Source organism: Trachinotus anak, unplaced genomic scaffold (assembly GCF_046630095.1).
Source record: "Trachinotus anak isolate AG129_WGS33_773 ecotype Australia unplaced genomic scaffold, CSIRO_AGI_Tana_v1 ptg000007l, whole genome shotgun sequence".
NCBI lineage: Eukaryota > Metazoa > Chordata > Actinopteri > Carangiformes > Carangidae > Trachinotus > Trachinotus anak.
Genome location: NW_027273858.1, coordinates 20514318 through 20529081, shown reverse-complemented (window position 1 = coordinate 20529081; position 14764 = coordinate 20514318). Strand labels below are relative to the sequence as shown.

Below are 14764 nucleotides of genomic sequence, written 5' to 3'. Positions count from 1 at the left end.
GCCACAGTTCACAAAACACCACATGATGACCTGAGATCAATCAAATCAAAGGGAATGAAGATCAGCTTATGTAGCCATTATATTGCATTTCTTGTTATTATTTAGTGGAAGGAATGTTTGATTTCTTTGTAAGAGCTAAGAATAAGTTCCTAAACAAGCACAGTTTTTTTACACTATTTGTTCTGATTAGCACAGTACAAACGGTTGTTCATATTCAGAGCTCCACTATAACAACACAATACAGCTAATATCTAGAAACAGTCAGACGCTGGTATTCAAATAAGAGCCACACAGCATGAGCAAAGAAGGACTGCTCACTGACAAAGGCCAGGGAAAAAAAACCCTGTTAAAACTAATAACTGTTGAAAATAATATTAAAAAAAAAAGTTATAGTGCGGTTTTAAAGTGTGGTTTTGTAGTAATTAAGGGTTGTTTAAATGTTGCCTTCATCATAAACAATAAGCTCAATCAAGATCTATTGTGCCTATTTTAAACTAAAAACACAATTAGTTAAATGAGGTCTAAGGTACATAAAATTCAAAGTAAATATATGTATTTATTTTAGATAGGGATGAATAATAAGTTACATAAGCAGATAAAACATTTTACTGGATGATAATTAGTGTTTTTTTTTCAGTGTTTGTTAATGAATTTAAACACTAAGGTGTAAACCCTTTTCTAACACATCAGGAGGGTTAAAGTCTTTAATGCTGAAGTCTGGTACTGTGTGCAGCTGGACAGGGGACAGGAAAATGAGGAGGTGAGGGTAGGGATCGGCTCAAAGTTGCATGCAAATGGTCAAGGGAGTGTTTCAAATGTTTGTCAATAGTTTTCTCCTTTTTAATCATTAATCTGAGCTTCTGAGCTGTTTTTAACAGAAAATGATGCGAGGTGGTTGGTGATTTTTTTCTATTTTCACCACTAGTTGATTTTACTTCAATGTCATTTAAATACAAATGATGTTTTACATTATGTATTTAATCATAGTTCTCCAAATGGCCACTTGAGCCTGGCTCCAAAAGTGAGTCAGTCTTCATAGACTCTCATGGTAAAATGTCCAACTTTACAGTAGAAATAAACATATTTACAGTCTGGTACAAAAGACAGTTTTATAGCTAATTTATAGTTCTATAGCTAATTTCCTCCTTCATGACAACTGTATGTGTGTGGATTTTGATATAACTCACCTGTTTACATTTTGTTAAGGCTTTAAGTTTTGCATGATTGAGGATGTGTAGCTTTGAGTGGCAGGTGGATGAGCGTATCCTTGCTACAAACTGGTGTGCATCGGAGTCTCAGCTCCATGGTGCCACCACTTTGCTCATTTTAGCCTGGAGTTAGGCAGAGTCAGGCACTGCCAAGATGGCGACGGCGGAGCAGCCCATTCCGAGCTTCAAAACCACTCCTAAGGAACTTGTGGGTGACGTTACAGAGGCTACGTCCATCTTTATTCACAGTCTGATCACAGCATGCTCTCTGTGTGCCTGCGTAGGTTCTCTCCAGGTCCCAGGTTTCCTCCCACAATCCAAAGACATGCAGGTTAGGTTCTGTCTGTCCAGGGGTACCACGCCCTCGCCTATCGTCAGCTGGGATTGGCTCCAGCCCCCCTGCACCCCAAAAAGGATAAGTAGCATGGCTAATGAACGAATGAATAATTCTGGTACATGTTTAAAACATTACACTAAACCTATGGGGGAGTATAAACACCAGTGGAAAACAATATAAAGCATAAAATGAAGCAGACTGGAGGATTTCTAACAACATCAGCCACGCTCGCCTCTGGTATATTTTTGTGACATAAACAGATGGTGATGGTCCTTACAGGCGAGCCAATGTTTGAAAAATTACAGTATAGAGCCTTTCAGCACACAAGTAGGTGGATTTGGCCACGTCCATTCAATATCAAGATGTTTGTGCACTCCAGACAGTAACAATAAACACTTTTATAGTTTTTTTTTTTTCCAGTGGCAGAAACTTTTCACAACTGTAATTCTCCCTTTACAAAGGCCCAATGTGCTTTTCTTGACTTCTATCTGTCATTACAGGCGTCAACAATGTTTTGAACATTACAGGCCCTTGACTCTGGGCCTGCAGGCTACAAGGTGACAGCTGGAGGTAATTTACTTTGCTTCATTTTGCTCAGTGTTAACGGTTCATGCGATGATAACAGCAGTGCAAAAGCTTTAATCATATTCCTCTGCCTTTGAGAGCGATATTGCTTTTTCTTCCCAGTTTATTGAGTGGGTAGGGGAGGAGTATAAGTGTGTGTGTGTGTGTGTGACAGCGTAAAAAGGAAGGAATGCAAGCCAGGTTGGAGGGGATGTGTGTGTGGCTGATAGGTGTCATGGGTGGCCGGAGGACATGTATCATCGATCTGCTACTGCGGGCTTCCTGTACATGAGGTGGCATTAAAATGATCCATGGCCTCTTTCCTGGGCTAATACCAGTGATATTGAGATATCAGACCGCTGTTCCTGGCAGTGGGGGGGGGGGGGGGGGTGCACACGCCCACGCTCACACCAGCACAGCTCGCACACACACAAGCCAGGAGGAGAGAGTTCTTCCACAGGGGCTGAGGTGATAATCTAATAGGGACATTTGTTTTTGTTTCCCGCTCATTCCTCGCTCCTCGCCTCCTCTTTTCTCTTCAAGCTCTGGAAAAAAAAACAACTTTCGTCTAGGGGGCCTGCTGCTGCTGCCTCTGTGGCGTATAAATAACAGTCGCACGACAGCAAAACAAGTGTAACACACACCATCTGGCCCTCCGCCGATGTCTGCCTCAGTCACAGAGATAGGCAGGAGCGGTGTATAGAAGCGGAGAAGGAGGGGATTAGATGATCAAAATGGCATCTCCCCCTCACCTCCAGACTGATGCCACATGGAAGCCAGAAAAGAACCTCATTGTTTTTTTTTTTTCTTCTTTCACTTAAAAATAACAATTTAATAATAAATAGCAATATCTTGTTTGAATGTGACAAAAATATGCCTCATTTAGCAGAATTCGATGTGTGGTAGAGGGTTTATCTGAGGGTACAGCGTGCCTTATCTGCCATATGTATTATCACTTCTGGCTACAAATCAAATGAGTCAAGCAGGATGTGGGCTGGAAGCACACTACCCACATACAGTAGATTTTTGCACATCAAGCTCAGGAGGGTTTGGTTGTGTAGATTCACTGCAGTTTTGGCAGAAAACACCAACTGTCAATGCGTGATTTGTGTTTTATTTTTATCTGTCCTGTTAACTCACTCTCTGCTCCATGAAGTTAAGATGTCTGGAATAAGCAGAGGCTCACTGCCCCCCCCCCCCCCCCCCCCCCCCCCTCGGTGATTGTCCTCTAATTAATTTCTCTGATATCAGCCAGATAGGTTTTCATGACTTCCACGAAGCCTGATCGATCTGAGCAAAGCATGTTCCCTTATTAAGAATTACCAGTCCATCGATGAGCATGGGCGAGTAGGGATATTAATCAATATAAGCTTCGTGACTAACAACCTCGTTATTCTTTGAACGCCAAACAAACGGAGAATTTGGCTTTGTTTGAAGCTCATTATTAAGAGCGGTGGAGAGCAGACATTACGCATTGCTATTGATCATGTGAGAAGACAGGCCTACACAGTCAATACCCACAGCCCCTGAAAAATGCTCTTTTTTTATGACTGCATCCTGCAGAGAAAAGCCGTCTCTCTTTGTAGTCTGTCCTCTTTGGGAGAGCTGCTGCTCCAGTTTATCACATGCACACAGCTCTGGGAACATTTGGTCAGAGGTGGAGAACAACAATACAAATGTTGCTGTTTACTCAAATGCAGTTTGAGGCGCTTTTAACTTTTCTTCTTTTATTCTCATTTCATAATTGTATCTGATGCTTCTAAATAGACCTCATTAAAAGTGCTTTTATGCAAAGTACCTCACAATCTACCCATTTACATATTGATGGCAGCCAAAAAGGTCCTGGCCTCACTCACCATCCTGACTACATGAGGACTCGACAACATGTTGACAGAAGGTCATCAAACCACCAAGGCTGTGATCAGAGCACAACCTGCTCTACTTCCGGAGCCACAGCTGCCTGCTTCTCAGATACTGTAAAAATATTTATTAAAGGGTCAGGCCACTGACAACGCTGTGGATTGTTTTTCACTGTTTAATGGTCCCATATTGTATAAAGTGAGATCTACTGTGAAAGTATCAACGTGCTCAGTCCACAGAGAAATGCACACAGCCTGTACTCAGAAACTGAGCCTTAAAACGAGCTGTCAGAACTTCTGCAACTTTGTGATGTCACAACAAAGCAGTCACCACACTCATCATGCCCCAAGCCCCACCCACCTGGACCCATCATCCAACCTTGCAGGATTTGGTTTCTCTGAGTGTTTACCTGAAATCTGCTGTATTTTTATTCAATCACTCAGAAAACAGTCAGCCAATCAGAAGAGAGGCTCAGAGTCTCCCTTCTGATTGGTACGCCGACCAGTTGTTGAGAGAAGCCTGAGAGAGGAGAAGTAAAACTACACTGAGATGATTTTTGGTTCTTAAAACCACAAATATATCTTCTTATGGAGATGAACACTTCAAATAAAACACAGGAAAAGTGTAAAATATGGAACATTTCTCAGTGAAAACTGTTGATGACAGTGCTTTTGGACAGTGAGGGCAGTGGAGAAAACATTTCTTAAAATGAAAAAGTATGTTCTGTATGATGAACTGTTATACAGACAGATACAAACAAATAATATCTAGACTGATTTTGATTGGCAGATATTTTTCCACATTAAATGACATAACATTTATTCCCAAACAAGATTCTCCAGATATCAAATTGTCGTACATCAGTATAACTACTTCTCAAAACACTGTGCACTGTGCATTTGTTGTATCGTCTGTTTCTGTCTAGAGCCAGTGTGAATGGTATTAACTGCTGGTGTATTTTCAAAGGTGATTCTCTTCTCCACAGTCATGGAGCCACACACTGGGGCCCTATTTTCTTGAAACTGTATAACATTTGTCAACCACAGACCTACACTGTTCACTAAATGGCTCGGTGAGTGTGTGGTGAATTATTTGAAATTAATCTGAAACCGTATTACTCAAAACACAAAGACAGGGGGACACTTTTCTGGAGCCAGTCTATGCTGACATTGGGCGAGAAACGGGGTAGATGCTGGACAGGTAAGTAGAGAGACAGACAACCATGTTCATGTTTAGACTCATTTTTGATATAAATATAACATATGACAAATTGCATGCATATTGATATGGTAAATCATCACATGAAATCAGAGCAACTGAGCTTTAAACATCTTCCTGCTGAGGAATCTTCTGATCTGAGGGTTTGTGGAGCCGTTGGCTGAGACTCCTGCAGAGTCGATGTTAACGTCAGTGGAATCAGCCATTAGACGAGCGGAAGCAGCTTCAGAGATCTTTACTGTCCCTCAAGGGAAAATTTGACAGACATTACTCTACCCTCATCAGCTGGAACAGCTTCATCTGAATCAATCAAAGCCGTATCAGTTGCAGATGTAGTGACTGCACCTTTGAGAGCTGAAGCAGCATCATTTAGGTCAGTCATCACAGGTGAGGATGAGGCGTTCTCAGTTGAAGCAGAAGCGCCTGCATCCTCATCATCATCAGATGAACCAGTGGCAGCATCCATGGCTTGATAACAAGCTTTCAACGCCTGAGCGACTGGGAGATGAATCTTTCTCCCTCAGATCAAGGTCATTTGTTACAGGTGCAGGAGAAGTTTCATCAGCTGAGACTTCAGTGTGTATAAGTTCATCATCTGAGTAACAGCAGCTGAATCTTCAGCGGGAACAGGGGCTGCATCCATGAGTCCACAATGACTGAAGCCTCAGCAGCTATAAAAACACCACTGCTAAATAAAGCAGGGTGTTGGTGCCGTCCGCTAACGGCTCGTCCTTTGGCTGACATCTGTACAGAGAATTTATACTAACACATCAACTATCTACTAGAGTTTGAACATGGAGCTCTACAATTAAACCCAAGTATATTAGATGACATACCAGGTAATATTGGCACCTCTGAGGGAATGGCAGGCTGCCCAGGTACACGGTTGCCAAAACACCACCTGGAGACCACATATCCTCCACAGATACAGCAGAGACAGCAGAGTAAACTAAAAGATAATGAGATATTTCTGCCAGTAATAACCAATTAGAGTAAAACTAAAGCTTGATTTTGAGCTTTACATTGGCACTCTTTACTGAGACATTAACTACTTAGACAAATATGAATCTGAAATATTAAATGAATCTGAAATATCCACATTAAAACAGCAATTAAGCATCAAGCTGTAAAGCTTAACATACTAAAGCTGATATGGCTAATGTGTAAATGTGTTAGCTAACAGTTATGAACATTTCAACAGACACAGAAGAACATACACGGTCCAGGTCTGGACCCAGACGCTGTCCTATAAATAACTTATACTATTGGGAATTATTATATTTTGACTGAGTCAGTGAGTTAGACACACACGCACACACGCACACACACACACACACAGGGGAAATAGTCAGAGAAATTAGAAAGAAAGAGAAAAGGAGGTGTTAAAGCTGTTATTAGGATGTGTTGAGATTTGTTGAGACTGTTAAATGCACATCATGTACCTTCTGCCACTAGGGGTCTTGCAATCAAAAAAAAAAAAAAAAAGACAGCGTTGGGTGATGTCATGACATGGCGTGGGATCATGGGAGTTATCGTCATCACCACCATTGCGTAAACTTCTCCCAGTTTGGATTCCTTCAGTCTCCTCCTCTCCAAAACCAGTGGACCAGGGGATACAAACCAGTAGAAACACTGAATAAAGCAGTTTCATTTTTTGTATCTTTTTTCTAAAATTAAGCACTTTAAGATTCATATTTTTTTCAAAAGCTCCCTGTTCTTTATTACAACCCTTATTTTCCTTGAAATTAAAAAAGAACATTTAATTATCATTACAGAAGTTATTATTCATCATCCCTTCTTGAAATTGACAAAGGCAGTGAGTTTTGTGGCGAAAAAAACAAAACAATGAACTAAAACTGGATGAGTTTCTCTGTAGTTGAGAGGAACTGCAGAGTCAGGTGATAATTCTCTGTGGGTTTGACACTATGAATGGCCCCTTTCACATTACACATAGCCATTTAACCCATTGTTAATATGAAAATATTTATTGGTGCAGCTTTAATATTTACCGTAGATTCTTTAAGAGCTTTTAAATGTCATTCGTTAGGCTTGTAGGATACAAATTATAACATATACGAATAAAATGACACAAGATAATTGGTTTCCTACAAGCTTTAAAGAATGACATTCAAAAGCTCATAAAGAATCTACTGTAAATATGGTGGTTTGACCCTTTAAAAGGTCATCCCGCTAAGTGGTTGGATTTTTAAATCTTATGAAACCAATGATGTTTAATGACCTATAAGTAGGGCCAGAGGTTAATGGGCAGCGAGGGCACGTTCATAAAATGCCCATGAAATTAAAATGATGCAAGAAATGCCTCAGTAATTAGGAGTAACTATTTTTACATTTCACCCCTGTTGAGTTTTTTTTAATTGAGTTGCCAGATATTCAGGCATGCATGTGACCCCCGACCTCTTTGAGCTTTTAGCTGAAATGTGGCAGCCTGCAAATATGAATGAAGCAGAAATAAAGGCTCAAATGTAGATTTTATCAATTTATCTATGATGTTTTCTAAACAAACATAAATCTTGGCAGTTTTTCATTATGAAAAAAATTCTATATATTTTATTAATCAAAGATATTGATTTATAAAACAAAAAATATGGATGCCCTCTTGAAATCATAGCAAAGGAGCTAAAATGACTTTCTTACCTTGAAGTCTGTGATGAAATCATACTTTCATCACATCCTTACATCTGACTCCATCACCTTGGCTGTGAGCAATCATTAACAGATGATATTGGAAATATGAGTGATAATAGTGATAGTGATAACCATGTTAAAAATATACTGGGAAATAAAAGTGACACAGATGAATGTCTCTTGGTGGGGGTGTGGGGTGTGGGGGGTTAAAACATGCTAAGACTTATTTTCAACAGCGTGAAAATTAAATCACATCCGATGAGCGTCTGCAGCCTGATTCCTGTGGGATTGCATGTATCCAATTAATACTGCTCTAGTGTCTGTGCTAATGAATGACAAATTTCTGCTCCTCAAGTGTTAATCAAACCACTCCCACATTGCTGTCTTATCTACACCTACACACACACACACACACACACACACACCTGCAGACGCACACTTTGAAAACACACCAGGTCCTATAGAGTGAATATGTCAGGAATGCAGAGGTGTGTTTACAGGGTCGTATTTATGGAGTAGGAGAGGACACTGACAGGCAGAGTGAGGGACTGGCATGAGAAATGATGGATAGGCAGATGAGGAGCGCGGAGGAAGAGAGGACCCTGCACATGGAGTGCTTGGTATACCGAACTCACAATTGTCAACAAACAGTGCAAACATAGAAAGTCAAATATTTACCTCTAACACCCTCACACCTCTGCTCCTCCCAGCATGCCCACTGCTGTCGATAAATAAGCTCCTATATTACCACAGAGAACTGCCAATAAAGTTTAATAACATGAAGGTCAGTTCATAACTGGATCTAATAATAATCTACTACCCCTAAAACACAAAATGGAATTACACAGTGGAATAACTTCTTTTTTTACCCACTATCTCAGGATGAATATTATAGCCTTATAGTTTAGAGTTAGTTCATCTGCTGCTCTGATCAGTCTCTGTCTTGTCCTGTGTGATGAGCATCATGACAGTTTCTGTCCCTTCCAGGTCTCATCCCGTGTCCTGAGTGACCCATTAAATGGATATTTGCTTGCAAAATCTCATTAGCTTTTTATTTTTAATAATCAAAGGCTGTGTTACTGGCTGTGTTGCCCACTTTACAGCTACACATATAATTACACTGCGTGCAATGACGGGAAGTCTTTTATTTCCAAGTCAGTTATCAGCTGATGTATACATACATAACAACCCTACCTCCAAAACTGCCTGACACAGGAGGACACACACGTTTGCATTGTGTTACTCTGTCACATGATTTCAAGGTGAAAACACATTAGTCCTGTTCTGCAACTGGATCGTATAATTGGATGGATTTCATATTTTGAGGAAGCCTGAAGCACAGTGATATGATAACTGGCACAGGATAGGACAGTGTATAGTCGTGCTACAAATCAAACCTGTCTTACGTTTGTTTTTTTCTTCTTTTGCCAAATACATTTGAGAGAAACATAACTCTTGCCTGGATTTCATTTGTTAAGATTAAATGCAGTGCCACATGTTTGCATTACACACAAGTTGTAGGTCGAGGTGGATGGTGGGTGAGCACCACGCAGGAAACCAGGGTTCATGTCATCAATCCTGCATCTGGTTAGTTTTAGATGCAGATGAACAATTAATCGACATATTATCAAAATCACAACATTCTCCAGATGTAAAGAAACATATGTGTTTAGTACAAGACCCAACAAATATCACATCATCATCATCATCATTTTTACATGTTTTTCAGTGAAAATGAAATGCAAAAATGTCTATTACAACTGAAATCATGACTCATATCGATCTGCCAAAGTTTTTTTTAAATTTATTTTTATTTTTTGCATATCATTCAACCCTAGTTTTAGGCAACAAAAAGACATAGTGTTTGTTAAATACTGGAAACTTAAACATATTCTGTCTCATGCTTTAAGTCACCTTTTTCACAATTATTTAATATTTAATCAAGACTACAACAAGGACACCATTGTTTCCTTCTGTCTCAAAGAAGACACTGCCTCCTCTCAGAGGGATTTGTTTTCTATTGGACTTTGGAAAACAATATAGAGCGAGCAGGATTTCTCTAACCACCACTTCCACCACAGACTGTACCACAGTGACAAAACAGCTCAGACACCTTCAGCTTTGTTTGTGATGGTAGAAAAGAGTCTTTTTCTCACTGTTTTCTGTTGTGCTGTTAAGCAGTGTGGTCGATTTCCTGCACAAATCAACCTGTGGAAAAGAACAGAAAATGTAACAGTTAGTGTTGTCAGATTTGTTTATTGGAATTTTATCATTTTGCTCAATGCAACAACATGCATGAATATACTGTACTCAACAAAACCAAGAACAAAACATCACATTGATACAGACACACAGGATAAAGAAAATGCTGCAGTTCTTCACACAAATAATCGAAACCCCCGCCATAAATATTCCTTCATTTGTGGCTTTTTAATGCATTTCCAATAAACTTGATCACTGAATGAACTATGTTCTATTGGCTGAAATCAGAAGAATGGATGCTGCTGTGACACGAGGCCTCTGAGCAGAGGGACTGATAAACAACACTAACCTCTTGTGCGCTGTCTAACTGTATTTATCTGATCTTAATGCATGACAAGGCGGCCTCTCCTGTAGTCTATTATGACTTTAATGCAACTGCAATACGCTATTTAAGTGGAATAATTACATCTCTGGCTCAGTCTGACAGGCATTAAGCTGTCCACAACCATTTGTTAGGCCTCCGCTGGGCCATTCGATGACAGGTCAAATTAAGGCGAGAAGATGGCAAGTAATGGTATTTTTAATAACAAGCATATCTGTTTACTGAACATTGTGTAGAAAGCATTATGAGATTAAATAGCTTCAAACCTCATAAAAGTCCGCTGCATGCCTTGAATTAATCTTGATCAAATCGCTGTCTAGAGTCATTAAAACCCCCAAAGTAATTCTGTTTCCTCTGAAAGTCAACTTCCAAGTAAAACGTGGGGAAACTGGGTGCATGAAAAGATCAAATCAAAGAAAAATAATAGGCTTTAGAAATACTAAATTCTACCTTTATGTGCTTTATCAGATAAATTCACAGTACTGTGCACATGTAACTTCAGACATCATGCAATTCTGTCCTCCAGCCTTAAATCCTGTTCAGAGTTTGCAGGACAATAGTTGTTACTCCAGGACATCAAATGTTATATTTGCAGGAAGACAAATAGAAAGAGTCGCCACCAGGCCAGAGTTGAGACTCTGGTGCAGCTCTGAAATCTGCTGCCAATAGCAGTTTGAGGAGATGGTCCGTTACCATACAGAAGAAGTGCTTTTCCAAAGAAAATGACCCAATGTTTTGCAACAATCTCAGAGATGTCAGTTTGACCTGGACTCGTATTTCTACAAGTTATTTTCACTGCACATCATAAAGAAGGCAGGGACAGAAGTTTTACTGGTGTGGGTATGAGCAGGCCATAAAAATAGCTGCTACCACAGATTCAGACAGGATGGAAATTGCAGACGTGGTCTGGCAAAGATTACATCACCCAGCCTCTGAGGGGCACCACCAGGGATTTTGGGCCCCATGAGGAGATATCCCATTGGGCCCCACTACCACCACAGGCCACGCCACCCCTGAAAATATAACACTGTGCAGACTGTGCAATGCTGCGTACAGTACAATATCAGTATTTGATGCAAGACTGATACCCTCTATGAGAAATGTGCTAAAGGCCGTGAATGTAATTTGAATGAAAATGTTGTATTAAAAATTCTCTGAAAATTATTAATATATCATAACCATCATCACAAAAGTTCAGTTACTACCATTTTGTTGACTTAAATGAACTATAATTCAAATTAAAATGCACGTATATATGTATATGTGATTTGTCATTTTATCTATATGGATGTATTACTCAGATCTCTGCTGTTTTATAGTTTACAGTTTTACAGTAATACATATTTTATATTATTTTATCTGTTATTATCATTACTATTTCATATTGTTATTATATTTGATCTTTTCTGTACTAAGATCTCATTTGCAAATGATGATGATGATTATTATTTTAACATTGGCTGTCACTTTAATACAAACTGAGTCACTCAATGCATCAAACTGTCCAGATTATATTAATACATATTTTCCTTTTTTCCCATAGACCCCTGCAGTTAAGCCAAATTACTTGTAATTCAACACAGTGGTGCTCACCTCCTTCTTCAGTTGGGAGTGGGGCTGGTTCATTGGTGGTGTAATGGGGACGGGGACACAGGGCTGCTGAGCCTGAAGCTACATCTGTTGGATCTGGAACCAGGCAGGAGTGAGGACAACTGGTTAAAGTATGAATAGTTCTGTAAAAGATAAAATATCGGCTAAAAGAGGAGTGAAATGTAAACTCAAATTTTCTGTAGCTTATGTTAGTGGAGCAAAAGTTTCACTAAACTAAGATAACAGATTCATTTACACCACTCACAGACCACAGCCTTTGAGAAAAACTGTGTGATGTACTGCTGCCCCCAGTTTTATTTTTCCTTTCTTTTTATAATTTCCCTCCATTTTTAGAAGCCAAATTTTTCTTTAGGAGGCTGAGACATGCACATACACTTCACTGCTAGCCCAGTTTCACTAGCATCTGGTTAGGCTACAGGCCGAACCACTTCATGCAAATAAACTCTGAGCTCTCTAGATTTTTACTTTTGGCCAAAACAGGAGAAGAAAAATAAAGTATTCTATTAATGATCATAGGTTAATAATTAAATACTGAAAAGAAATTACCTAATAATTTAGTAATCATTTCTGTGGCCCCTGTCAATCACAGGCCCTTACAATCATCCCCATTTGGTGGGGTGGGGGGAGTACTTGCTAAACTAATCCTGTCTGAAGAGCGGCTTTTGAGGAATTACAAGGTTTTTAGTTCTAGTGTTTGTTATACAACTAAGAATTTAAAACCCTTTTGATTTCCATTAGCAATAACAGATGGCATGTAATGATGCAATTATTAAACATTAAACTTAACATTGCACACAGTGACTAAAGATAAGTGTGTCTGTGGATCTCATTAGTTTCCATTACATTCAATCAACGGTTAAGATTAGTTTAATCTGTCAATTTAGAAGTCTGTTTATAGAACTGATTCCATTAATCAAGCAGTAATTTTGGTTCCATTCCCATCAGCTCCATCTCCACGTCGACTGTCCTTCTGCTGAAGACAGAACAGCTGTCACCAGTGAGAGAATAAAACATCGCCACAGAAGAAATGTGTTTCACACATCAGCATGCAAATACAACACATCAGATGTTCACAGTATACTGGTAAATGATGCTGTCACTCAGCTGTTATAGTGCCACAGCGTAATGACTTACCTACCTCTGAGCTGAATAATAATAATAATAATAATAAGGTTCATTTCTGGGTTGCTCGCTGCCTAAGACTTGTCCTGGGGCGTGTGTCTACCGCAGGTGTCCGTCATTTTCTGGAATTCTTAGAACCAATTATTCTAAAGGCTGAATTTATGACTCATAACCATCCTTACCTGTGTTTGTAGCCTTTGAACCACTGGGCCGCTGGTATTTATTGTAATTGCAAAACCATCTCCTGGAAAAACTTGTTTCTTTGTGCTTATGTGTCTGTGTGAACTTGGGTGTTGGTGTTTTGCTCAAATAAAGAGGACTATCACGAGCTGAAACAAAGAATCCTTCTCCAAACCTCACTGACAACACCGTAGCTGCACACTTGAGTCCAACCTTGAAGTGTTGTTATTATGGAAATAACTGGAGCAACATTTTAGCTGTTGAAGGTTCCCTCAATTCCTTTTCATACATAATTGGTAGGTTACGGTGTGGTATTTTTTAGAATAACCATGCATAAAGTAAAATCCAAAATTTGGCAGCTTACTATAATTTGCTATTTCATTTGCAATTTATAATACTTTCATGTGAGAGAAATATAAAAAAAAAAAATCATCAAAATCGATGCCACAGAGGCGAAAATGACTTTTAGTCTCTTATATTGTAGAAGCTCAAAATACACTGGATCCTAAATTTCCCATAGTGCCATCTTTCATTGAACACTCCCTACCTGGTAAACATCCTGGTCTTTCAAACACCACACATCCAGCCTAAGGCAGGCCAAGTCCAAACCAAGTTAACCCTGATGACATCATCTATGTTGGTAACCTGTGCCATTGTGCTTTCCCTGGTAAGTTGCCAAGAGTCAAAGTGTTTGAATCCTGCGGTAGGATGTGAGTGAAGAGGAGCATGCCTGCTCAGCAAACTCACCCTAAAAGTAATAAAGAAGATTTCTCAAGGGTAATGGCTGAAATTAGCTCATCACTGTAGGAAAAGAAGGGGCTCTCATTATTAGGTCTGTCTCCACTTTCTGCCTAATGTAGTGTGGAAAAGGCTCATGCAAATGCAGCGTAAATCCAGTAATAGCTACAGCAGCTTCAGCCCTTGCGCTCCTTCCTCACTGCTGCCTGTATAGACAGAGAAAAAAAAGATTTAAAGAATGTTTTGGTGTTGCAAAGATTGCATGCCTTTAAATAAGCTAGTGAAGAAAATTACCTAATATCTCAAACACTTGGACATGGTTTACTTTCACGATTTACCTTGTACCACCCCTACTAAGCTTTTCAGGGACAAACACAAGTTTAACCTGTAGGAAATTAGTCTCAGCGAGGAATTATTGATGCCTCTTTGATGTAAACACTCTTCTCTGAGGGTGTTAGAGATTGTTTTCAGGATTTTCCAAGAGCTATTTCCTCAGTGCATCAACTGAAATTGAGTGTAATTATTGCTGAGGTTTTCTCCATCATACAGACTTTTGCACTTCTAACAGGAGGAAAGATAAACAGCGTCGGAATTAAAGATGCATTTTGCTTGCGGCCTTCGCCCTGTGATCTTAGGACCACTCCCTAGTGCAACACACACACACACACACACACACACACACACACACAGAAACAC

At 39.6% G+C, this 14764-nt stretch overlaps 1 long non-coding RNA gene across 1 annotated transcript; it reads right to left on the bottom strand.

Moving 5' to 3' along the window:
* Positions 1-9666: 9666 nt before the first annotated feature.
* Positions 9667-14411, bottom strand: LOC139622453 (uncharacterized). The gene is made up of 3 exons (XR_011691272.1): positions 14078-14411; positions 12011-12103; positions 9667-10041 (listed from the first exon to the last, which is right to left on the bottom strand). It is a non-coding gene; the product is annotated as an uncharacterized lncRNA (long non-coding RNA).
* Positions 14412-14764: the final 353 nt, after the last annotated feature.